The sequence below is a fragment of the Somniosus microcephalus genome, chromosome 9 (genome assembly GCF_052327205.1).
Source record: "Somniosus microcephalus isolate GS21.2 chromosome 9, FLI_Smic_1.0, whole genome shotgun sequence".
NCBI lineage: Eukaryota > Metazoa > Chordata > Chondrichthyes > Squaliformes > Somniosidae > Somniosus > Somniosus microcephalus.
The window spans coordinates 67,192,278-67,217,612 of record NC_140995.1 but is presented as its reverse complement, the minus strand read 5'-3'; the positions used below and the strand labels follow the sequence as shown (position 1 = coordinate 67,217,612).

The following is a 25,335-nucleotide window of genomic DNA, read 5'->3' as shown; positions in this document are numbered from 1 at the left end:
GGAACACTCCTCGCCACGATGGACGTCTCGGCACTCTACACCAGTATCCCCCACGATGACGGCATCGCTGCGACAGCCTCAGTACTCAACACCAACAACAGCCAATCTCCAGATGCCATCCTACAACTCATCCGCTTCATCCTTGACCACAATGTCTTCACCTTCGACAACCAGTTCTTTACCCAAACACACGGAACAGCCATGGGGACCAAATTCGCACCCCAATACGCAAACATCTTCATGCACAAGTTCGAGCAAGACTTCTTCGCTGCACAGGATCTCCAACCAACGCTATACACCAGATACATCGACGACATTTTCTTCCTATGGACCCACGGCGAAGAATCACTGAAAAGACTACACGATAACATCAACAAGTTCCATCCCACCATCAAACTCACCATGGACTACTCCTCAGAATCAGTCTCATTCCTGGACACACGAATCTCCATCAAAGACGGACACCTCAGCACTTCACTCTACCACAAGCGCACGGACAACCTCACGATGCTTCACTTCTCCACCTTCCACCCTAACCACGTTAAAGAAGCCATCCCCTATGGACAAGCCCTGCGAATACACAGGATCTGCTCAGACAAGGAGGAACGCGATGGACACCTACAGACACTGAAAGACGCCCTTGTAAGAACGGGATATGACGCTCGACTCGTCGATCGACAGTTCCGACGGGCTACAGCAAAAAATCGCATAGACCTCCTCAGAAGACAAACACGGGACACAACCAACAGAGTACCCTTCGTCGTCCAGTACTTCCCCGGTGCGGAGAAACTACGCCATGTTCTTCGCAGCCTTCAACATGTCATCGATGACGACGAACACCTCGCTAAGGCCATCCCCACGCCTCCACTACTCACTTTCAAACAGCCGCCTAACCTCAAACAGACCATCGTTCGCAGCAAATTACCCAGCTTCCAGGAGAACAGCGACCACAACACCACACAACCCTGCCACAGCAACCTCTGCAAGACATGCCAGATCATCAACACAGATACCATCATCACACGTGAGGACACCACCCACCAGGTACATGGTACATACTCATGTGACTCGGCCAACATTGTCTACGTCATACGTTGCAGGAAAGGATGCCCCGGAGAATGGTACATCGGCGAGACCATGCAGACACTGCGACAACGGATGAACGGACACCGCGCAACAATCACCAGGCAGGAGTGTTCCCTCCCAGCCGGGGAACACTTCAGCAGTCAAGGACATTCAGCCTCCGATCTTCGGGTAAGCATTCTCCAAGGTGGCCTTCGAGACACACGACAACGCAAAATCGTCGAGCAGAAACTGATAGCCAAGTTCTGCACCCATGAGGACGGCCTTAACCGAGATCTTGGGTTCATGTCACGCTACATGTAACCCCACCTGATGCAGGGTCATCCAGACTCGAGTCGACATTGGCTTGTTCTCTCTACACAGATGCGGCTGGACCTGCTGTGATTTCCAGCCAAAAAAAATGTTTTTTGTCTTTTTTTGTTTTTCATACAGACCCCAGCATCTGCAATATTTGACCCCTTGTGACCCCACCTCATTGTTCTTTGATGTAATGTTTCCCTGACTGACCTGTTTGGACACCATTCACACCTTTGACTGCTGTGATTATCTCTCTGCCGAGGTGCGATAAATGGCAGTTGGAAAGGTTACCTGTAAACATCTGACATGATTCTCTGACTATATAAGCTGTGTCTTTATGCATTTCTCCACTTCACCTGAAGAAGGAGCAGCGCTCCGAAAGCTTGTGATTTCAAATAAAGCTGTTGGACTATAACCTGGTGTTGTGTGATTTCTTACATTTGTCCACCCAAGTCCAACTCCGGCATCTCCACATCCTGAATTTAAATAAAGGAAACTATGATGATATGAGATGCGAGTTGGGTAGGATTGATTGGGGAATGTTACTCAAAGGGTTGATGATGGATAGGCAATGGCAAATATTCAAAGATCGCATGGATGAACTACAGAATTTGTTCATCCCTGTTTGGCATAAAAATAAAACAAAAAAGGTGACTCAACCGTGGCTAACAAGGGAAATTAGGGATAGCATAAGATCCAAGGAGAGGTCATACAAATTGGCCAGAAAAAGCAGTAAACCTGAGGATTGGGAGCAGTTTAGGATTCAGCAAAGGAGGACAAAGGGATTAATTGAGAGGGGGAAAATAGATTATGAGAGTAAGCTTTCAGGGAACATAAAAACTGACTGTAAAAGCTTTTATAGATGTGAAGAGAAAAAGATTGGTGAAGTCAAGCCGTAGGTCCCTTGCAGTCAGAATCAGGGGAATTTATAATGGGGAACAAAGAAATGGCTGACCAATTAAATACGTACTTTGGTTCTGTCTTCACAAAGGAGGACACAAATAACCTCCCAGAGATGTCAGGGAACATAGGGTCTAATTAGAGGGAGGAACTGAAAGAAATCAGTATTTGTAGGGAAATGGTGTTAGGGAAATTGACGGGATTGAAGGCTGATAAATTCCCAGGGCCTGATAATCTACATCCTAGGGTACTTAAGGAAGTGGCCCTAGCATTAGTAGATGCATTGCTGGTCATCTTCCAAAATTCGATAGACTCTGGAACAGTTCCCATGGATTGGAGAGTAGCAAATGTTAGCCCACAATTCAAAAAAGGTGGTAGAGAGAAACCGGGGAATTATAGACTGGTAAGCCTGACATCGGTAGTGGGGAAAATGCTAGAGTCCATTATAAAAGATGTAATAGCAGAGCACTTGGAAAACAGTGACAGGATCGGACAAAGTCAACATGGATTTACAAAAAGTAAATCGTGCTTGACTAATCTTTTGAGGATGTAACAGGTAAAATAGATGAGGGAGAACCAGTGGATGTGGTGTATTTGGACTTTCAGAAGGCTTTCGATAAGTTCCCACATAAGAGATTAGCGTGTAAAGTTAAGGCACATGGGATTGGGGGCAAGGTACTGACTTGGATAGAGAACTGGTTGGCAGACAGGAAGCAAAGAGTTGGAATAAACAGCTCTTTTTCCGAGTGGCAGGCAGTGACTAGTGGGGTACCGCAGGGATCAGTCCTAGGACCCCAGTTATTCACAATATATATAAATGATCAAGACGAGGGAACTAGATGTAATTTCTCCAAGTTTGCAGACGGCACAAAGCTGGGTGGGTGTGTGTGCTGTGAGGAGGATGCCGAGAAACTCCAATATGATTTGGACAGGTTGGGTGATTGGGCAGAAGCATGGCAGATGCAGTATTATGTGGATAAATGCGAGGTTATCCACTTTGGTGGCAAAAACAGGAAGGCAGATTATTATCTGAACGGCAATAGATTGGGAGAAGGGGAAGTGCAACGAGACCTGGGTGTCCTTGTGCACCAGTCGCTGAAGGTAAGCATGCAGGTGCAGCAGGCAGTTAAGAAGGCAAATGGTGCGTTGGCCTTTGTAGTGAGAGGGTTCGAGTACAGGAACAAGGATGTCTTGCTACAGTTGTACAGGGCCTTGGTGAGACCACACCTTGAGTATTGTGTGCAGTTTTGGTCGCCTTATCTGAGGAAGGATGTTCTTGCCATGGAGGGAGTGCAGCGAAGATTCACCAGACTGATACCTGGGATGGCAGGAATGCCGTATGAGGAGAGGTTGGGTCGATTGGGCTTATACTCGCTGGAGTTTAGAAGAATGAGAGGGGATCTCATTGAAACTTATAAAATTCTAACAGGACTAGACAGACTAGATGCAGGAAGGATGTTCCCGATGGCCAGGGATTCCAGAACCAGGGGCCACAGTCTAAGGATAAGGGGTAAGCCATTTAGAACAGAGATGAGGAGGAATTTCTTCACCCAGAGAGTGGTAAGCCATTTAGGACAGAGATGAGAAGGAATTTCTTCACCCAGAGAGTGGTGAACCTGTGGAATTCTCTACCACAGAAGGCAGTGAAGGTCAATTCATTAAATATATTCAAGAAGGAGTTAGATATATTTCTTAAGGCTAAAGGGATCAAGGGATATGGGGAGAAGGCAGGGACAGGGTACTGAATTTGTATGATCAGCTATGATCTCATTGAATGGCGGAGCAGGCTCGAGGGGCCGAATGGCCTACTCCTGCTCCTATCTTCTATGTTTCTATGTTTCAATGTCATTGTGGTCCCTCGCTCGGACGATGACGTAGTCCAGCAGATGCCAGTGCTTGGAGCGAGGGTGCTGCCAAGAATCCTTGTACTTGTCTCACTGCCGGAACAAGGTGTTGGTTATGACAAGGCCATGTTCTAAGCATTTCGTCAGGAGGAGGGTACCGTTGGAGTTGGCTTTCCCTAACACCTCTCTGCCGATCACACCTCCCCAGACTCTGTGTCCTTTCCGACTCTGGCGTAAAGTCACCAAGGAGGATCAGCTTGTTGCCCGTTGGGACTCAGGACAGGGCTTGTTCGAGGCTGGAGTAGAATTCCTCTTTGGTCTCGTCTGTGGCTTCCAGTGTTGGGGCGTACGCACTGATGACCGTAGCGCACTGGTTCCAGGCTAGGGTCAGCCGAAGAGTCATGAGGCACTCATTTATAGTGCTAGAAGAGTCTCTGAGACGCCCAACTAGTTCATTTATTTATGGCGAAGCCTACCCCATGGAGGCAGCGTTCTTCTTCAGGTTTGCCTTTCCAGAAGAAGGTGTAGCCACTGCCTTGCTCCTTGAGCTGGCTTTCCCCTGCCTGCCGGGTCTCACTTAGGACGGCGATGTCAATGTCGAAACGTCTGAGCTCCCGGGCAACGATAGCAGTACGGCGTTCCGGTCTGTCACTGTTGGGGTTGTCCATGAGGGTCCTGATGTTCCAGATCGCGAGCTTCATTTTAAAGGGTGGAAGATGCCTGTGCGTGAATTCTTTTAATGTGGGGTGGCCGTTGCACGCCAGCTACCACACGGGCTTGACAGAGCAAGGTCTTGGTCCAATGGCAAGGGGATCCAAGATGATTGGAGACCAGGCTCTGCTACAACGGCCTAGCATACACACACAAACATACTGCTACTGTCCTCCTCCCTCCTTCCAGCAGGTCCTCTCTGCCTGGGTTTCGTAGGATGCATTGTGGTCCTCCCGACCTCGCTGTTGGCCCATGCCGCACCTTCCCTGGGGCCCGACCCTGTTGCTGGTCCACGCTGCGCCACTCCTGGGACTTGACCTTGCTGCTGTGCTTGTCCTCGCTCTTGGGTCCCGGCCTCAGACATGAGTGATGTTGTCTCTCACAGGATTAAATTAGCACTGATATTTTCGCGATCACTGGCCCCGAGCTCCACTCGCGATCCACTAGTCACTAGATCACTAGTCCAGTGGAGAAGCATAGTCTTGATGGCAGAGAGGTCTGGGAATTTGGAAGCTAAGTTTAAGTGAAGAACCAGCGCTCACTGATGAGAACAAAGAACAGGCATGGTTGGGGGATGGGCAATGGGCTCAGATAACTTTAACCTTGCAGCTTGAACTTGCAGTTAAAACGCACCCACTATTAGAGCCAGGGGAACTTAAACAGGAGAAGAGGGGAGACTGGGGGACAAAGAGCAATGGATGGCTAAGGATGGCAAAGGAGCTCCCTAGGGAGCTGCCAGCCCAGGTGCCATCTTGTCTGCTTGATTGGCACCCCATCCACCACGTTAAACATTCACTCCTTCCACCACCGGTGCACAGTGGCTGCAGTGTGTACCATCTACAAGATGCACTGCGACAATTCGCCAAGGCTTCTTCAACAGCACCTCCCAAACCCCCGACCTCTACCACCCAGAAGGACAAGGGAAGCAGGCACATGGGAACACCACCAGTTAAGTTTCTGATCAATGGTGACCTCCAGGATGTTGATGGTGGGGGATTCAGTGATGGTAATGACATTGAATGTCAAAGGCAGGTGGTTGGACTCTCGCTTGTTGGAGATAGTCATTGCCTGGCACTTGTGTGGGATGAATGTTACCTGCCACTTATCAACTCAAGCCTGAATGTTGTCCACCATCTCCAAGTTCTCTTCCAAGTCACACACAATCCTGACTTGGAAATATATTGCCGTTCCTTCATCGTCGCTGGGTCAAAATCCTGGAACCACTAACTTAACAGCACTGTGGGAGTACCTTCACCACACGGACTGCAGCAGTTCAAGAAGGCAGTTCACCACCACTTTCTCAAGGGCAACTAGGGATGGGCAATAAATGCTGGTCTTGCCAGTGACGCTAATATCCCGAGAATGAATTTAAAAAAAAGTAGAAGGCTACTGATGGGGAACTGGTTGGAGGATTGTAGGGACGCTTGATCAAGCAAACATCCTTATGTTGCCGCGAATACCTGAATATCCAGTGACCAAAGACACCACTTGTGGTCACTTTCACCAATCAGCAGTAAAATGAGAAGTGACTTTATACAAGTCGTTTGTAGTGGGAAATGAGCGTGGGATTTCTCAGCACTTGTCCTGTTTATTACTATAACAGATTTATATAGCACATTTAATGTGGAAAAACATCCCTAGGTGCTTCACAGATGAAGACACCGAAGTGACAGCTGTGGCTCAGTGGGTAACATTCTCGCCTGGAGTCAGAAGACTAGGGGTTCGTAGTCCTACTCCAGAGACTAGAGCACATAATCTAGGTTGACACTCCAGTGCAGTACTGAGGCGGTGCGGCACTGTCGGAGGGGCAGTACTGAGGGAGTGCTGCACTGTCAGAGGGGCAGTACTGAGGGAGTGCTGCGCTGTTGGAGGGGCAGTACTGAGGGAGTGCTGCACTGTCAGTGTGGCAGCACTAAGGGAGTGCTGCACTGTCGGAAGGGCAGTACTGAGGGAGTGCTGCATTGTCGGAAGGGCAGTACTGAGGGAGTGCTGCATTGTCGGAAGGGCAGTACTGAGGGAGTGCTGCACTGTCAGTGTGGCAGCACTAAGGGAGTGCTGCACTGTCGGAAGGGCAGTACTGAGGGAGTGCTGCATTGTCGGAAGGGCAGTACTGAGGGAGTGCTGCATTGTCTCAGGTGCAGTACTGAGGGAGCGCCGCACTGTCAGAGGGGCAGTACTGAGGGAGTGCTGCACTGTCGGAGGGGCAGTACTGAGGGAGCGCTGCACTGTCGGAAGGGCAGTACTGAGGGAGTGCTGCATTGTCTCAGGTGCAGTACTGAGGGAGCGCCGCACTGTCAGAGGGGCAGTACTGAGGGAGTGCTGCACTGTCAAAGGGGCAGTACTGAGGGAGTGCTGCACTGTCGGAAGGGCAGTACTGAGGGAGTGCTGCATTGTCTCAGGTGCAGTACTGAGGGAGTGCTGCACTGTCGGAGGGGCAGTACTGAGGGAGGGCTGCACAGTTGGAAGGGCAGTACTGAGGGAGTGCTGTACTGTCGGAGGTGCATTTCTGAGGGAGCGCTGCACAATCGGAGGGGCAGTACTGAGGGAGTGCTGTACTGTCGGAGGTGCATTACTGAGGGAGTGCTGCACTGTCGGAGGGGCAGTACTGAGGGAGTACTGCACTGTCAGAGGTGCTGTCTTTTGGATGAGACTTTAAACTGAGGCCCCATCTGCCCTCTCAGGTCAAAGTAAAAGATTCCACAGCACTATTTTGAAGAAGAGCAGGGGAGTTATCCCTGGTGTCCTGGCCAATATTTATCCCTCAACCAACATAATTAAAACAGATTATTTGGTCATTACCACATTGCTGTTTGTGAGATCTTGCTGTGCACAAATTGGTCATGATAGGCGCTGTATGAATGCAAGTCTTTCTTTTTTTGTAGGTGAGGTGACCAAAAGCTTGGTCAAAGAGATGAGTTTCTTAGAAGCCCTTTAAAGGTAGAGAGGCTGATGGGATTAGGCAGGGAGCTTCAGAGAGAGAGTAGGATTGAGATGGAAAGTCTACCATCGATGGGGTGGAGGAAGGTTCGACCTCAGTGTGCGCAGATGCAAGCGTCGTCTGCATATTGTAATTCAATGACAGAGGATGGGACAACCTTGGATCTGGACTGGAAGAGACGGAGGTTGAAGAGTATCCCATTTGTTCTGTAGATTAGTTCCACTCCAGCGGTGAGCTTACTGAGGGTGAGATGGAGCATTACAGCCAGGAAGATCGAGAAGAGCGTTGTTGCAATGACACAGCCTTGCTTGACCCCCGGTCAGTACGTGAATGGGGTCTGTTGGTCAGGATCACGGCTTGCATGTCGTTGTGAAGCAAGCAGAGGATAGTGACAAACTTTTGAGGGCAGCCGAATTTGAGGAGGACACTCCATAATCCCTCATGGTTGACGGTGTCGAAGGCCTTTGTGAGGTTGGTGCTGTTCCTTGCATTTCTCTTGTAGTTGACGCGCGGTGAAGATCATGTCCATTGTGCCCCTTAGTGGGCGGAATCCGCATTGCGACTCTGGGAGGAGCCCTTCGGCCACTGGGAGAAGGCAATTGAGGAGGATTCATGCAATAACTTTCCCTGCGGCAGACAGCAGGGAAACTCCTCTCTAATTCCCACAATTGGACTTGTCACCTTTCTTGAAGATAGTCATGATTACGGCATCTCTGAGATCCCCTGTCGTGCTCTCCTCCTTCCAAATAAGAGAAATTACTTCATGTATTCGTGCCAATCATGCTTCTCTGCCATATTTTAGTGCCTCGGCAGGGATTGCATCTGCTCCTGAGGCCTTGTTGTTCTTCAGTTATCGGATGGCTTTTTCAACCTCATGCCAGGCTGGGGTTGTGCTGAGATGGTGGCGGGTAGCATGCTGCGGGATGGAGTTGAGGACACTTGCGTCGAAGGCAGAGTCTCGGTTAAGGAGATCTTCGAAGTGCTCCTTCCAGCGGACACTGACTGCCTCGCTGTCCTTGATGAGTACCTCTCCATTCTTGGCCCACAGTGGGGTAGGACCTTCGGTGCTTGGGCCGTAGGTGGTCTTGACTGCGCTAAAGAATCCACGCACGCCGGTCGAACTCCAAACCATCGTCAACACCTTCACCAAAGCGTACGAGAGCATGGACCTTACACTAAACATCCGTAAGACAAAGGTCCTCTACCAACCTGCCCCCGCCACACAGTACTGCTCCCCGATTATCAAAATCCATGACGAGTCCTTGGACAATGTGGACCACTTTCCATACCTCGGGAGCCTACTGTCAACAAGGGCAGACATCGATGACGAAGTCCAACACCGCCTTCAGCGTGCCAGTGCAGCCTTCGGTCGTCTGAGGAAGAGAGTGTTTGCAGACCAGGTCCTCAAACCCAGCACCAAGCTAATGGTCTGCAGAGCAGCAATGATTCCCACCCTCCTGTATGCTTCAGAGGCATGGACCATGTACAGCAGGCACCTCAAAGCACTGGAGAGGTACCACCAACGCTGCCTCTGCAAGATCCTGCCAATCCACTGATGTTGGTGCGCCTATCCTGCCAATCCATTGGCAGGATAGGCGCACCAACATCAGTGTTCTCGCTCGGGCCAACATCCCCAGCAACGAAGCTTTGACCACGCTCGATCAGCTCTGATAGACGGGCCACATCGTCTGTATGCCCGATACGAGATTCCTAAAACAAGTGCCCTACTTGGAGCAAGGACACCCTCAAAGCCTCCTTGAAAAAGTGCAACATCCCCACCAACACCTGGGAATCCCTGGCCCAAGACCGCACAAAGTGGAGGAGAAGCATCCGGGAAGGGGCCAAACACCTCGAGCCTATTCACCGAGAGCAAGCGGAAGCCAAGCGCAAACAGCGGAAGGAGCGCACATCAACCCAAGCACCCCATCCACCCGCCCCTTCAACCACTGTCTGCCCCACCTATGACAGACTGTAGGCCCTGCATTGGACTCATCAGTCATCTGAGAATTAATTTTTAGTGTGGAAGCAAGTCACCCTCAGTTCCGAGGGACTGCTGAAGAAAAAGAAGAAGAAGAAGGAGGAGGAGGGTGGGATGCACTTGAGACTGGAGTTAGAGTACTGGAGGGCATGAGAGAGTATGCAAGGCTGGAGGGTGGGTGATAGTATGAGGCGAGGGTGAGGTGGAAGTGAAGCGAGGGTAAGGCGAGAATGAGGTGAGGTCCTGTAGTGAGTGGTAAATTCATTGAGTGAAATTTTGGTTAGACCACACTTGGAGTATGGTGAACAGTTGTGGTCTCCATATTACAAAAATGATATAGAGGCACTGGAGAAGGTGCAAACAAGATTTTCTAGGATACCAGAAATGAGAAGTTATATCTAAAAGGAAATACTGAACAGGCTGGGGCTCTTTTCTCTAGAAAAGAGAAGACTGAGGGGCGACCTGAAAGAGGTCTTTAAAATTATGAAAGGATTTGATAGGGTAGATGTAGAGAAGATGTTTCCACTTGTGGGGGAAACCAAAACTAGTGGTCATAAATACAAGAGTCACTAATAAATCCAATAGCGAATTTAGGAGAAACTTCTTTACCCAGAGAGTGGTGAGAATGTGGAACTCACTACCACAGGGAGTAGTTGAGGCGAATAGCATTGATGCATTTAAGGGGAAGCTAGATAAACACATGAGGGAGAAAAGAAGGTTATGCTGATAGGGTGAGATGAAGAGGGGTGGGAAGAGGCTCATGTGGAGCATAAACACCAGCATGGACCAGTTGGGCTGAATGATCTGTTTCTGTGCTGGAAATTCTATGTACTTCTATGAAATTGGTCTCCGTCAGTCGCGTGAAGCAGGTGAACGCGAAGCGGCAGCCCCTTCTACACCATGCCCAGTTTCTTTCCCATCAAAGACTATTGGGAACAGTGTCAATTTGCTATAAAGAGTTTCAAAGGACTTGTATTTCTACAGCACCTTTCACGACCTCAGGAGGCCCAAAGCGCTTTACAGCCAATGAAGTACTTTGAGCTGTAGTCACTGTTGTAATGTAGGAAACACAGCAGCCAATTTGTGCACAGCAAGCTCCCACAAACAACAATGTGATAATGAGCATATAATCTGTTTCAATGATGTTGTTTGAGGGATAAATATTGGCCAGGACACCGGGATAACTCCTCTGCTCTTCTTCAAAATGGTGCCATAGGATCTTTTATGCTCACCTGAGAGGGTAGACGGGGCCTCGGTTTAATGACTCATCCAAAAGACAGTACCTCTGACAGTTCAGCACTCTCTCAGGGCTGCACTGGGAGTGTCAGCCTGCATTATCAGCCTGGAATCTGTTCTCAAGTCTCTGGAGTGAGGCTTGAATCTATGACCTTCTGACTTAGAGGCAACAGTGCTACCCACTGAGCCATGGGTGACACATGACATGAAATGTACTCTGTTTTGCACTACATGAGACGAGCAGTTTCACCTCCAATGTGTTGGTTGACAGAGTGCAGCGACTGAACTGGCTTCAGACATGGTGCTTGATGCACGAGATGAAATGGAAAAAGTAATTTATTCTACTGTAGAATGACTGTTTTTTCCCTGCCACAGTTAATGAACATGGGGCTAATGCTCTCCTTCCCTGGTGCTGGTATGAAGTCTGCAGTTAATGAGACTCCACTACAGTAGCACAAGATTGAATAGGCCTTGTTGCAACGTTCAATGAGAAATGTATATTGAGAGAATATGTTTTAGAATGCACTTCAGGAAGGATGTCAAAATCTTGGAGAGGGTACGGAGATTTACTAGAATGGTACCGGGGATGAGGGACTTCAGTTATGTGGAGAGACTGGAGAAGCTGGGGTTGTTCTCCTTAGAGCAGAGAAGGTTAAGGGGAGATTTAATAGAGGTGTTCAAAATTATGAGGGGTTTTGATAGAGTAGATAGGGAGATACAGTTTTCACTGAAGGGTCAGTAACCAGAGGACACAGATTTAAGATAATTGGCAAAAAAGCCAGGGGGGTGAAGAGGAGAATTTGTTTTACTCAGTGAGTTGTTGTGATCTGGGATGCACTGCCTGAAAGGGTGGTGGAAGCAGATTCAATAGTAGCTTTCAAAAGGGAATTGGATAAACACTTGAAAAGGGAAAAAAAATGGAGGGCTATGGGGAAAGAGCGGGGGAGTGGGGCTAATTGGAGAGCTCTTTCAAAGAGCTGGCACAGGCACGGTGGGCGGAATGGCCTCCTTCTGTGCTGTATGATTCTATGTTAATGACTGCCTACGCCTTCTATTCACAAACCAGAGTGGGCAAAGGGGCTTTCTTAATGGTACTTTACATTTCATTCTTTTAATAGTTTTTTTAAATTTACCATGAAATATTCTTCATCCTGTATACTGTGCTATGCTCTCAGCTGGGAAAGGAGCCTGCTTAAATCATTGATTCCCTGCCTACATTTGTAAAGGTCAGTGCCAGGGCTGAAGTATCAGAATTATAGAATGATGATACAACACAGAAAGAGGCAATTTGGCCCATTGTGACTGTGTCAGCTCTTTGAAAGAGCTATCCAATTAGTACAAGAGTAAAGACGTCTTACTGCAATTATATCGGGCCCTGGTGAGACCACACCTGGAGTATTGTGTACAGTTTTGGTCTCCTTACCTAAGGAAGGTTATACTTGCCATAGAGGGAGTGCAACAAAGGTTCACCAGACTGGTTCCTGGAATGGGGGGATTCTCGTATGAGGAGAGATTGAGTAGACTAGGCCTATATTCTCAAGTTTAGAAGAATGAGAGAGGATCTCATTGAAACATACAAAATTCTTACAGGGCTTGACAGGGTAGATGCAGGGAGAATGCTTCCGTGGCTGGGGAGTCGAGAACCAGAGGTCACAGTCTCAGAATAAGGGGTCGGCCATTTAGGGCTGAGATGAGGAGAAATTTCTTCACTCAGAGGGTGGTGAATCTTTGGAATTCTCTACCCCAGAGGGCTGTGGAGACTCAGTCGTTGAGTATATTCAAGACAGAGATCGATAGATTTTTGGATATTAAGGGATATGGGGATAGTTCAGGAAAGTGGAGATGAGGTAGAAGATCAGCCATGATCTTATTGAATGCGGAGCAGGCTCGAAGGGCCAAATGGCCTACTCCTGCTCCTATTTCTTATGTTCATATGTTCTTAGTCCCACTCCCCCTTCTCTTTCCCCATAGCCCTGCAAATTTTTCCCCCTTCTTAAGGGTTTTGCTTCCTGGGACACTGGCATCAGTACCGGGACAGGAGAGAGCTGTTCCGTTGGGACAGACTTCACTTGGCCAGTGCTGGGACTAGAATCCTGGCGAATCGAATAACTAGGGCTGTAGGGAGGGCTTTAAACTAATTAGCAGGGGGGAGGTTTTAAGAGGGTGAAAAATAAAAATGACAGCAGAGAAGGTAGCAGTGGGGGAATTAAAAACCAGAGCATGTCAGGAAGGGACAGAATGTATAATGATAAAGGTAAAGTAGTAAAAGGGGTAAAAGCAGGAATAAATTGTCAGAAAACATATTTGAAAGTTCTTTATCTGAATGCACGCAGCATTCGTAACAAAATAGACGAGTTGACGGTACAAATAACTACACATGGGTATGATCTGGTGGCCATTACGGAAACATGGCTGCAAGATGATCATGACTGGGAACTAAACATACAAGGGTATTTGACAATTAGGAAGGACAGACAGGAAGGAAAGGGGGGTGGGGTTGCTATGTTAATCAAGGATGGAATCACTGCAATAGTCAGAAATGATATTGGGTCAAAGGATCAGGATAGTGAAACAGTTTGGGCGGAGATAAGGAATAATAAGGGGAAAAAGTCACTAGTGGGCGTAGTCTATAGGCCTCCTAACAGTTGCAACTCTGTTGGTCGGAGTATAAATCAGGAAATAGTTGGGGCTTGTAATAAGGGAACAGCTATAATCATGGGGGATTTTAACTTTCATATTGACTGGACTAATCAAATTGGGCAGGGCAGCATTGAGGAAGAGTTCATAGAGTGTATTAGGGACGGGTTCCTTGAGCAGTATGTAACTGAACCAACCAGGGGGCAGGCAATCTTAGATCTGGTCCTGTGTATGAGACAGGATTAATAAAAAATGTCCTAGTAAAGGATCCCCTTGGAATGAGTGACCATAATATGGTTGAATTCCAAATTCAGTTTGAGGGTGAGAGAGTTGGATCTCAAACCAGCGTACTGGGCTTAAACAAAGGAGACTATGAAGGTATGAGAGTAGAATTGACTAAAGTGGACTGGGAAAACAGATTAAAGTGTAAGACAATACAAGAGCAGTGGTCTACATTCAAGGAGATATTTCACATCTTTCAAGATAAATATATTCCACTGAGGAAAAAGGGGAGTAAAAGAAAAGACAGCCATCCGTGTCTTAGTAAAGTAATAAAGGATAGTATCCAACTGAAAACAAGGGCATATAAAGTAGCCAAATCTAGTGGGAGGATAGAAGATTGTGAAGCATTTAAAAGCCAGCAAACAATAACTAAAAGATTAATTAAGAAAGGGAAGATAGATTATGAAAGTAAACTAGCAAAAAATATAAAAACAGATAGCAAGAGTTTCTACAGCTATATACAAAGAAAAAGGGTGGCTAAAGTGAATGTTGGTCCCTTAGAGGATGAGACCGGGAAACTAGTGGTGGGGAACATGGAGATGGCAAAGACGCTGAACAAATATTTTGTATCAGTCTTTACAGTAGAGGACACTAAAAATATCCCAACACTGGACAAACAGGGGGCAATGGTGGGGGGGGGGGGGGCGCGGGAGGAGCTAAACACGATTAAAATCACTAAGGAGAAGGTACTCGGTAAAATAATGGGACTTAAGGCAGATAAATCCCCCGGACCTGATGGCCTACATCCTAGGGTCTTGAGAGAAGTGGCGGTAGGGATTGTGGATGCATTGGTGATTATTTTCCAAAACTCCCTGGACTCAGGAAAGGTCCCAGCAGATTGGAAAACTGCTAATGTAACACCCTTATTTAAGAAGGGAAGTAGACAAAAAGCTGGAAACTATAGACCAGTTAGCCTAACATCTGTGGTTGGCAAAATGTTGGAGTCCATTATTAAGGAAACAGTAACAGAGCATTTGGATAAACATAATTTAATAGGACAGAGTCAGCATGGTTTTATGAAGGGGAAGTCATGTTTGACAAATTTGCTCAAATTCTTTGAGGACATAACATACAGGGTGGATAAAGGGGAACCAGTGGATGTAGTGTATTTGGACTTCCAAAAGGCATTTGACAAGGTTCCACACAAAAGATTACTGATTAAGATAAAAAATCACGGGATTGGGGGTAATATACTGGCATGGGTGGAAGATTGGCTATCTAACAGAAAACAAAGAGTTGGGATAAATGGTTCATTCTCGGCCTGGCAATCAGTAACTAGTGGTGTTCCGCAGGGGTCAGTGCTGGGACCCCAACTCTTTACAATCTATATTAACGATTTGGAGGAAGGGACCGAGTGCAACATATCCAAGTTTGCCGATGATACAAAGATGGGAGGGAAAGCAGTGAGTGAGGAGGACATAAACAACCTGCAAAAGGACATAGACAGGCTAAGTGAGTGGGCAGAGATTTGGCAGATGGAATACAATATTGGAAAGTGTGAGGTTATGCACTTTGGCAGAAAAAAATCAAAGAGCAAGTTATTATCTAAATGGAGAGAAACTGCAAAGTGCTGCAGTACAAAGGGATCTGGGGGTCCTGGTGCATGAAACACAAAAAGTTAGTATGTAGGTGCAGCAGGTGATCAGGAAGGCCAATGGAATCTTGGCTTTTATTGCAAGGGGGATGGAGTATAAAACAGGGAAGTCTTGCTGCAGTTATACAGGGTATTGGTGAGGCCACACCTGGAATACTGCGTGCAGTTTTGGTTTCCATATTTAAGAAAAGATATACTTGCTCTTGAGGCGGTTCAGAGAAGGTTCATTCGGTTGATTCGGAGATGAGGGGGTTGACGTATGAGGAAAGGTTGAGTAGGTTGGGCCTCTACTCATTGGAGTTCAGAAGAATGAGAGGCGATCTTATCGAAACATATAAGATTGTGAAGGGGCTTGATCAGGTGGATGCGGTGAGGATGTTTCCACTGATGGGTGAGACTAGAACTAGGAGGCATAATCTTAGAATAAGGGGCTGCCCTTTCAAAACTGAGATGAAGAGAAACTTCTTCACTCAGAGGGTAGTAAATCTATGGAATTTGCTACACCAGGGAGCTATGGAAGCTGAAACATTAAATAAATTTAAAATGGAGATAGACAGTTTCCTAGCAGGTAAGGGAATTAGGGGTTACGGGGAGAGGGCAGGGAAGTGGACGTGAGTCTAGATTCGGATCAGCCATGATCCTATTGAATGGCGGAGCAGACCCGAGGGGCCGTATGGCCTACTCCTGCTCCTACTTCTTATGTTCTTATGTTCTTATTAACTCCAACTTCTGTCGGCAGTCATTTATGTATGTGTTTCTCACTGCCAGTAAAAACTGGCTCGAACTGGGCCAGCACAGCCTCTCCTGAAGGCCCCTATGGGGGTCGGCGGTTGGAATTCTGTCCGTGGTATGGTTAAGAGGCTCTAAGATTCTGCTAGTTCCTGGTCCACTGCTGTGCCATGTGGGAAACCTAGAGATATAGGGCTAGAAATTCGGTGGATTTGCACCTCCCGTTAGCGCCTTCGGCATCACCGTGCGCAGTGCCCCGTTTTCACCCCGCCTGCAAAATTGGCCCGCGGCCCCATAATCTGCGCCGGCCGATGACAGCGACCGATTCAGGGGGCGGGAACGGAGCGGCAGGAGGCTCGAGGGGTGGTAAGTAAAAGAGAGGTGGCGGGCGGGGGGAAAAAATTGGCCGACTTACTTGTCGCGGCCTGTTGCATCTTTGATCGCAGGGTCCGTGCCGCGATCTAGCAGCCCAGCACTTCTCTTGTGTGTTGGGCTGCTGGCACAGCACCCCGCTCCCCAGTGGTCCAGGTAGGGTCCCGCAGAGTTGTGGGCTTGGACCCTCCCCTTTAATGAGGGGAAGAGCCCTTCCATGTGGCAGCACTATGTGGCCCAGTGCGTAGCGCTGCAGAACGCACCGCCCTGATATTAGGGGTTAGCGCTCTAAGAAGAAAATGGAGTACTTGAATTAGTGCTCCACCTCCCTCTTGGGGCGCTAAAACTGAATTTAGCGATCGGCGGCGCTATTTTTCGCCGGGCGCTAACTTTAGCGTCCAGGCGATGTTAGTGACCCAAAATGGTCGCTAACTAATTTTCCCCCGCTTAAGTTTGTGGCTTTCTTCTTGCAACTGGCCTAGGATTACAGAACTGACACATGAGAAACTGTCCTTTGGAAATGAGCAACAGATTCTACACAGTCTCTTGTGTTAACAACCGTGACTCAGAAAAAGAGCTGATTTTTTTGTCAGCTATTTTCAATCTTTAGAGATGGTGGGAGCTGGGTGACTTTCCCCTGTAATGGACATCAACAGTCATCACGTATAACATTGTCACACCGGTCATTAAGACTTGTCATAAAGAAAGGAAAACTTGCATTTCTATAGCACCTTTCACGACCTCAGGACATCCCAAAGCAATTTACAGCCAATGAAAAACTTTCAAAATGTAGTCACTGTTGTAATGCAAATCAAATCAAATCAAATCAAATCAACTTTTATTGTCATTGTTAGTGCACAAGTGCAGTACAATGAAATGTAGGCTTGCGGCTCCCGAGAGTGTACATTTAGATTAAGACATTTAAACATTCAACATACATTTGGCTTGTAATACATTAACATAAACATAACCATAATAAAGTGCATTGGCAGATGTGCAGGCTTTAGAGTTTATTTGTGGAGTTCAGTAGGATGACAGCCCTGGGAAAGAAGCTGTTCCTAAATCTGGTCGTACGGGTGCGAATGCATCTGTAGTGTCTCCCAGATGGCAGGAGGGCGAACAGACTGTGGCTGGGGTGGGTAGGGTCTTTGATGATGGACCGTGACCTACGTAAACAGCGTTTCTGGTATATGTGCTCTATGGTCGGTAGCCGGGTGCCGGTAATGCATTGGGCAGTTTTGACTACCCGCTGCAGGGCTTTCCGGTCATAGTAGCTACAGCTGCCATACCATACTGTGATACAGTTCGTCAGGATGCTCTCTATTGTGCAGCGGTAAAAGTTAGAGAGGATCAGGGGTGACAGGTTACATCCCTTCAGCCTCCTTAGGAAATATAGGCACTGCTGGGCCTTCTTCACCAGAGAGGAGGTATTGAGGGACCAGGAGAGGTCTTCCGTGATGTGGACTCTGAGGAACTTAAAGCTGTCCACCCTTTCCACCACAGCCCCATTGATGTGGATGGGGGTGTGACTTCCGCCTTTAGACTTCCTGAAGTCCACAATGATTTCTTTGGTTTTCTTGATGTTAAGGGCCAGGTTGTTATCGGCGCACCACTTCACGAGATGCTGGACCTCCTCCCTGTAGGCTGACTCATCGTTGTTGGTGATCTGGCCCACAACTGTGGTATCATCCGCAAACTTGATGATGGTGTTGGAACCATGAACAGCCACACAGTCGTGGGTGAAGAGGGAGTAGAGGAGGGGGCTCAGCACACATCCTTGTGGAGAACACAGCAGCCAATTTGCACACAGCAAGATCCCACAAACAGCAATGTGATACATGGCCAACACAGAAGTGTTAGTTGAGTTATTTATTCCAATGTTGGGAGGACTCGTAAAAATCAACATTTCATTGTGCAGTACACACTTCTGCTGCATATATGACAAATAAAATTGAATTGAATTGAGGGATAAATATTGGCCAGGACACCAGGGAGAACTCTCCTGTTCTTCTTCAAAATAAAAGAGGATCTTTTACATTCACCTGAGAGGGCAGATAGGGCCTCAGTTTAATGTCTCATGGCACCTCCGACAGTGCAGCTCTCCCTCAGTGCTTCACTTGGAATGCTAGCCTAGATTTATTATGCTCAAGTCTCTGGGACAAGACTTGAACCCACAACTTTCTGACCCAGAGGCAAGCGTGCTAGCCACTTTTATTTTTTAAAAAATATACTTTATTGAACATTAAGAACATTTACAACATCGTGATCATTACATTGTATGATACAAATCAATTCCACCGCCCTGCACAGCCATTCCGCCACCACATTTTAACATCAAAACCTGAAGAGCGTGCTAGCCAGAGCCACAGCCAACAGCAAGTCCACTGACTCCCACAGCTACCTGGACTACACTTCCTCCCACCCCGCCTCCTGTAAGGACTCTATTCCATTCTCCCAGTTTCTCCATCTCCACTGCATCTGCTCTGACGATGCCACCTTCCTTACCAGTGCTTCCGACATGTCTTCCTTTTTCAACCGAGGATTCCCCTCTACTGTGGTTGACATGGCCCTTGACCGTGTCCATTCTATCTCCCGCACTTCTGCCCTCACCCCTGCCCCTCCCTCCCGGAACCACGATAGAGTTCCCCTTGTCCTCACCTTTCACCCCACCAGCCTCCACATTCAACGGATCATCCTCTGCCATTTCTGCCACCTCCAGCGTGATCCCACGACCAAACGCACCTTCCCCTCCCCTCCCCTTTCAGCATTCCGTAGGGACCGCTCCCTCCGAGACACCCTAGTCCACTCGTCTACCACCCCCAGCACCCCTTCCCCTTCACCCAACATCTTCCCGTGCAAGTGCAGGAGATGCAACATATGCCCTTATACCTCCCCCCTTCCCACTGTCCAGGGCCCCAAACCCCCCTTCCAGGTGAAACAGTGATTTACTTGTACTTCTTGCAATTTAGTATACTGTATTCGCTGTTCACAATGTGGTCTCCTCTACATTGGGGAGACCAAATGCAGATTGGGTGAACGCTTTGCGAAACACCTCCGTTCAGTCCGTAAGGGGCACCCCGAGCTCCCGGTGGCCTGTCACTTTAATTCTCCGCTCCATTCTCACTCAGACCTCACTGTCCTCGGCCTCTTGCACTGTTCCACGGAAGCTCAGCGTAAGCTCGAGGAACAGCACCTCATCTTTCGATTAGGCACGTTACAGCCCTCTGGACTCAACATAGAGTTCAACAATTTCAGATCATAACCTCGGCCCCTATCACATATATATATTTTCTTTTTTTATCCACAATTTTTGTTTGGCTTTTTTTTTCTTCTTCCCTCCCACATGGCAGCTGTCTTTCATTCTGCCAGCGCAGTTCACACCCCATCTAGAGCCATCCTTTGTTTCTTAACCTGTCCCATTACCACCTCCTCCCGCCTTGAATATCTCTTAATGTCTCTCAATGTCTCATAATCTCTCCTGTTTTCTATCCTATCACTGACCTTCCCTTTTGTTCTTTCATACCCTCCCCCTTTTCCCAGCCCCTAAACCTGCTTTCCATTTCCTGCTATTTTCCAGTTCTGACGAAAGGTCATCAACCTGAAACGTTAACTCTGTTTCTCTCTCCATGGACGCTGCCTGGCCTGCTGAGTTTTTCCAGCGTTTTCTGTTGTTATTTCGGATTTCCAGCATCTGCAGTATTTTGCTATCGTAGCAATGGGGTATGTTTCTGGGTTGTAAGCAAGTTAACACCAAAGTTAGTGAGCTGGGCCTTTCTCTTCCACAGAGTGTGGTAGATTGCAGTCAGCACCAGTCAGGCAGGTAAAGGGTTTAACTAACGATCATTGCCTGAGATTTAATATTCAGGCTGCATCTGCACCATCATGTTCACATGGTAGACTCTGCCGTTACTGAGTTTAATCACCACAGCTATCTTTTTTTGTGTGTGCGTGTGTGTTTTCTTTTGCCTTTATCTCGTCGGTGCAGGCTTCCCTCCTCGTATTGATTTCAGAGCCTTTATCTTTTACCATTCGTGGGCACCTCACCAGCCAAAGTGGAAAGATGTGATGAAGTTGTTGCTGGGCAACCTGCACTTGGTCCAACAAAAAAAGAGTGCGTTTTAGCTGCTGTCACATTCAAGCAGCTTCTTGTACAGTCGCTGCGTAGGAAATATAAGATTTACTGCTTAATTAGGTGGGGGGAAATGGCAATATGCTGTGATGAAGTTTACATTAAAACTTGCCTTGCAGTTGGGGTAGTTGAAATATGAAGGAAGTTTTGGCGAGGTTCACGTCTTAAGCTGGCGAAGTTACCCCTGCCCTGTGGCAGATGATTAGACTTTAAAGTAAAGCAAAGTTTTGGTGAAAATTATTATTTGTTCCCAGAATATGACCTCATCTGTGCTTTTGTTACCTCTAGACTCGACTATTTCAACGCCCTCCTGGCCAGCTTCCCCCCTTGCACCCTCCAAAACTCTGCTGCCCGTGTCCTAACTCGCAACAAGTTCCATTCACCCATCACTCCTGTGCTTGCTGACCTCCATTGGCTCCCAGTTAAGCAATGCTTCGATTTTAAAATTTTCACCCTCGTGTTCAAACCTTTCCATGGCCTCGCCCCTCCCTATCTCTGTAACCTCCTCCAGTCCCACAAACCCCCAAGATCTCTGCGCTCCTCCAATTCTGTCCCCTTGCCCATCCTCAGTTTTAATCTCTCCACTATTGGCGGCCGTGCCTTCAACTGCCGAGGCCCTAAGCTCTGGAATTCCCTCCCTAATATATAAATGCAAGGTTGGGCAAAACGGGCAAGACCAGAATTTAATGCCCATCCCAAGTTGTCCTGAGAATGTGGTGGTGAGCCTTCTCATTGAACCGCTGTGGTCTGTGTGGTGATAGGAATCAGAGGCCTAGGAACAGGCCCAGAAAAGTGAGTAAACTGGTTCATTTTGTTTGGTTTCCTTGTGGGCCAGGAGGATCGGTTCACTTCTGGGCACCTTCCCCCACCGTCCTGAGCTCCCCTCCCCCTCGCCTGATCGTGATGAATCCCCCCACTCCTTTACCAAGTACCTGACTGCCAGGGACCATTGTGTCGTGTCCCTGTTGATCTCCCCCGCAGCCTTTAATGCTATCCCCCGCCTGGAGATCAGTGTCGCTTCCCTGCCGGGATTGTGGGGAGCGGGTTGGAGGGGGAGACTGGCGCGGGCTGCGCAGTTTAGTTAAAACCTCCTAGGCCTCATGCTCAGCAAGATAACACGGCTGTGCTTCGAAAGCACTTCATTGGTTACAAAGGGCTGTGGGTCGTCTTCGCGGTGCAGAGGTGGAAGACAAGAGTGCAGCTCAAAGACATCAGTTGCTGGCTCGCACAAACTCTTGACAGCTTTGAACAAGTCTTTGAGAACGAGCCAGATCTGTTGCACGGCACTCTATCCCAGTAAGCAGTCTTTATAAGGAGATCTGCAGGGCTTGTGGGATTCCATGAGCATTCTGCGTGAGGGAGCAGACTGCCAGCATGGAACCAGGGCAGCACTGACCGCGGGGGAGCGGGGGTGGAGTGGGAGTGGAGTGAACGCTCGCAACCTTAGGAATTTGCCCTCTTCCCACCCCCGCACATGCACAGTCCCCTGCCGCCTCAGTTTGTTTTGAAAAGCGATAACGAACGTTGTTTTTCTTTTGAAGAGGCCGTTGTTTCATTAAAGGAGCAGGCTTCACCCCCCGCTCCCGCTTCTTCGATTTAATCTGCCTGAACATTCCCTCTCATTCTGACCCAAGGTGGAGAGGGAGGGATCGCAAAGACGCCCCAGGTGGACAATAGGAACCCACGCTAAAAGGAAAACAGGCCCCTGGTGACGTCTAAACCAAATCCAATCAGCTGGGACAACCAAGGGCAACCATAGCAGATCAGTTCTGACTGGCTGGAGATAAGCTTGGGAGTAAGCAGGACTTGACCAAAAAAAAAAGCAGGACGTGACCCCTGCTGTAAATGGTTTCGTTTGTACCTGAGAGCGTTAGGTGCCTCTATACTCCAGGCAGACAAGGACACGTTATCATATATCATAGGCAATTAAACTGGCGCAGTCTCCCCGGCCCTTAAATGAAACAAATGACTCCTGCACAGTTTGCTTTTGATGTGCAAATAGGGTGTGATGACACATACCTGGTGTGTAAACATTTCCAACTGGCTTCAGTGTGCCTGCTTGTGTGTACAAGGGTGTAATCTTGGGCACCTTTTCGAAAATATATGCAGCTGGTGGTTCCTCAAGCGGGTCTCTGTAAATAGATTTTAAGAAGGGAGCGAGAGATAAACCAGGTGACCAGTCAGCTGTGGGGAAGTTACTGGAATCTGTCATCAGGGACAGAGTGACTGAGCACTCGGATAAGTATGAGCTGATCAAAGAGAGTGCGCATGGATTTGCAAAGAGTAGGTCGTGTCTGACTAATCTAGCTGATTTTTTTTTGATGAGGTCACCAGCATGGTGGATAAGGAGTGTCGATGGATGTTATCAATGTGGACTTCCAGAAGGCATTCGATAAGGTGCCACACAAGGGATTAGCAAAAATGAGAGCACATGGAATTGGAGGTAGCCTTTTGTCTTTGATTGGGAGGTGGGAGAGGGAGAGTGGGATAATTACATTGGATATACGGCACAGAAACAGGCCATTTGGCCCAACCAGTCCATGCCAGTGCTTATGCTCCACTCGAACCTCCTCCCATCCTTCCTCATCTAACTCTAGCAGCATAACCCTCGGTTCCCTTCTTCCTCATATGCTTATCTAGCCTCCCCTTAAATCCATCTATACTATTCACCTCAGCCACTCCCTGTGGTAGCATCAGATTGAAGGGATGTGACAACTGGTATTCCCCAGGGATCTGTTCTGGGGCCTCAGCTTTTCACCATATTTATCAATGACTTGAGTGAAAGAAAAGAGAGTTTTATATATAAGTTTGCAGATTACACTAAATTAGGCAGGACAGTAAGTACGGAACACCTCCGTTCAGTCCGTAAGGGGGACCCCGAGCTTCCGGTCGCCTGTCACTTTAATTCACCGTCCCATTCCCACTCAGGCCTCACTGTACTCGGGCTCTTGTATTGTTCCGCGGAAGCTCAACATAAACTCGAGAAACAGCACTTCATCTTCCGATTAGGCACTTTACAGCCTTCCGGACTCAACATCGAGTTCAACAATTTCAGATCATAACCTCGGCCCCCATTACATTTTTGCTTATATTTTATCCACATCTTTGTTTTGGCCCTTTCCCCCCCCCTTTTTTTTTCTCTCTCCCACATGGCAACTGTCTCCCATTCTGCCAGAACATTTCACACCTAATCTAGAGCCGTCTTTTGTCTCCACTAGTCCTATCACCATCTCGTCTCGTTTTGAATACCTCTTAATGTCTCTTCACTTCTTTTGTTCTCTTCCAGCTCTGCCTTTCGATCTATTTTATTTCCTTTCCAGTTTTGAAAAAGGGTTAGGCCCGAAACGTCAACTCTATTTTCTCTCCACGGATGTTGCCTGGCCTGCTGAGTTTTTCCAGCATTTTCTGTTGTTATTTCGGATTTCCAGCATCTGCAGTATTTTGCTATCGTAAGTAGTGTAGATGGGATCAGGAAGTTACACAGGGACATAGACAGATTCAGTGAATGGGCAAAACTGTGGCAGATGGAATTCAATGTGAGGAAGTGTGAGACCACCCACTTTGGACCTAAGAAGTACAACTTGAAATATTTTTCTTAATGGTGAGAAACTAGAAATGTGGAGGAGCAGAGAGATTTAGGGGTCCATGTACAGAAATCACTAAAAGCTAGTACACAGATACAAAAAAAATAATCAAAAAGGCTAATGGAATGTTGTAAAAGAACATAAGAACATAAGAAATAGGAGCAGGAGTAGGCCATTTGGCTCGTCGAGCCTGCTCCACTATTCCATAAGATCATGGCTGATCTTATAACTCACCTCCACTTTCCTGCACTATCCCCATATCCCTTGATTCGCTTAATATTCAAAAATCTATCGATCTCTGTCTTGAATATACTCAACGACTGAGCCTCCACAGCCCTCTGGGGTAGAGAATTCCAAAGATTGAGTGAATAAATTTCGCCTCACCTCAGTCCTAAAGGGCCAACCCCTTATTCTGAGACTGTGATCCCTTGATGTAGATTGTGAATAGCTGAGGCTATTCCTTCCACACTGATCCTTGCGGTACCCCACTAGTTACAGCCTGCCATCCTGAAAATGACCCGTTTATTCCTACTCTCTGTTTTCTGTCCATTAACCAATCCTCAATCCATGCTAGTATATTACCCCCAATCCCATGAGCCCTAATTTTATTTAATAACCTCTTGTGTGGCACCTTATCGAATGCCTTCTGAAAATCCAAATACACCACATCCGCTGGTTCCCCCTTATCTATTCTGCTAGTTACAACCTCAAAAAACTCTTAACAGATTCATCAAACATGATTTCCCTTTCATAAATCCATGCTGACTCTACCCGATCTTATTATTATTTTCTAAGTGCCCTGTTACCACGTCCTTAATAATAGATTCTAGCATGTTCCCTACTACTGATATCAGTTCCCCATTTTCTCTCTCCCTCCTTTCTTAAATAGTGGGGTTACATTTGCTACCTTCCAATCCGTGGGAACCGTTCAAGAATCTATGGAATTTTGGAAAATGGCAACCAATGCAGCTACTATCTCTATAGCCATCTCTTTCAAAACCCTAGGATGTAGGCCATCAGG

The 25,335-nt window shown here is 47.6% G+C and overlaps 1 long non-coding RNA gene across 1 annotated transcript; it reads right to left on the bottom strand.

Moving 5' to 3' along the window:
• Nucleotides 1-18,825: 18,825 nt before the first annotated feature.
• LOC147112449 (uncharacterized) lies at nt 18,826-22,859 on the bottom strand. Its single transcript, XR_015079504.1, has 2 exons — nt 22,750-22,859; nt 18,826-20,687 (listed from the first exon to the last, which is right to left on the bottom strand). It is a non-coding gene; the product is annotated as an uncharacterized LOC147112449 (long non-coding RNA).
• Nucleotides 22,860-25,335: the final 2,476 nt, after the last annotated feature.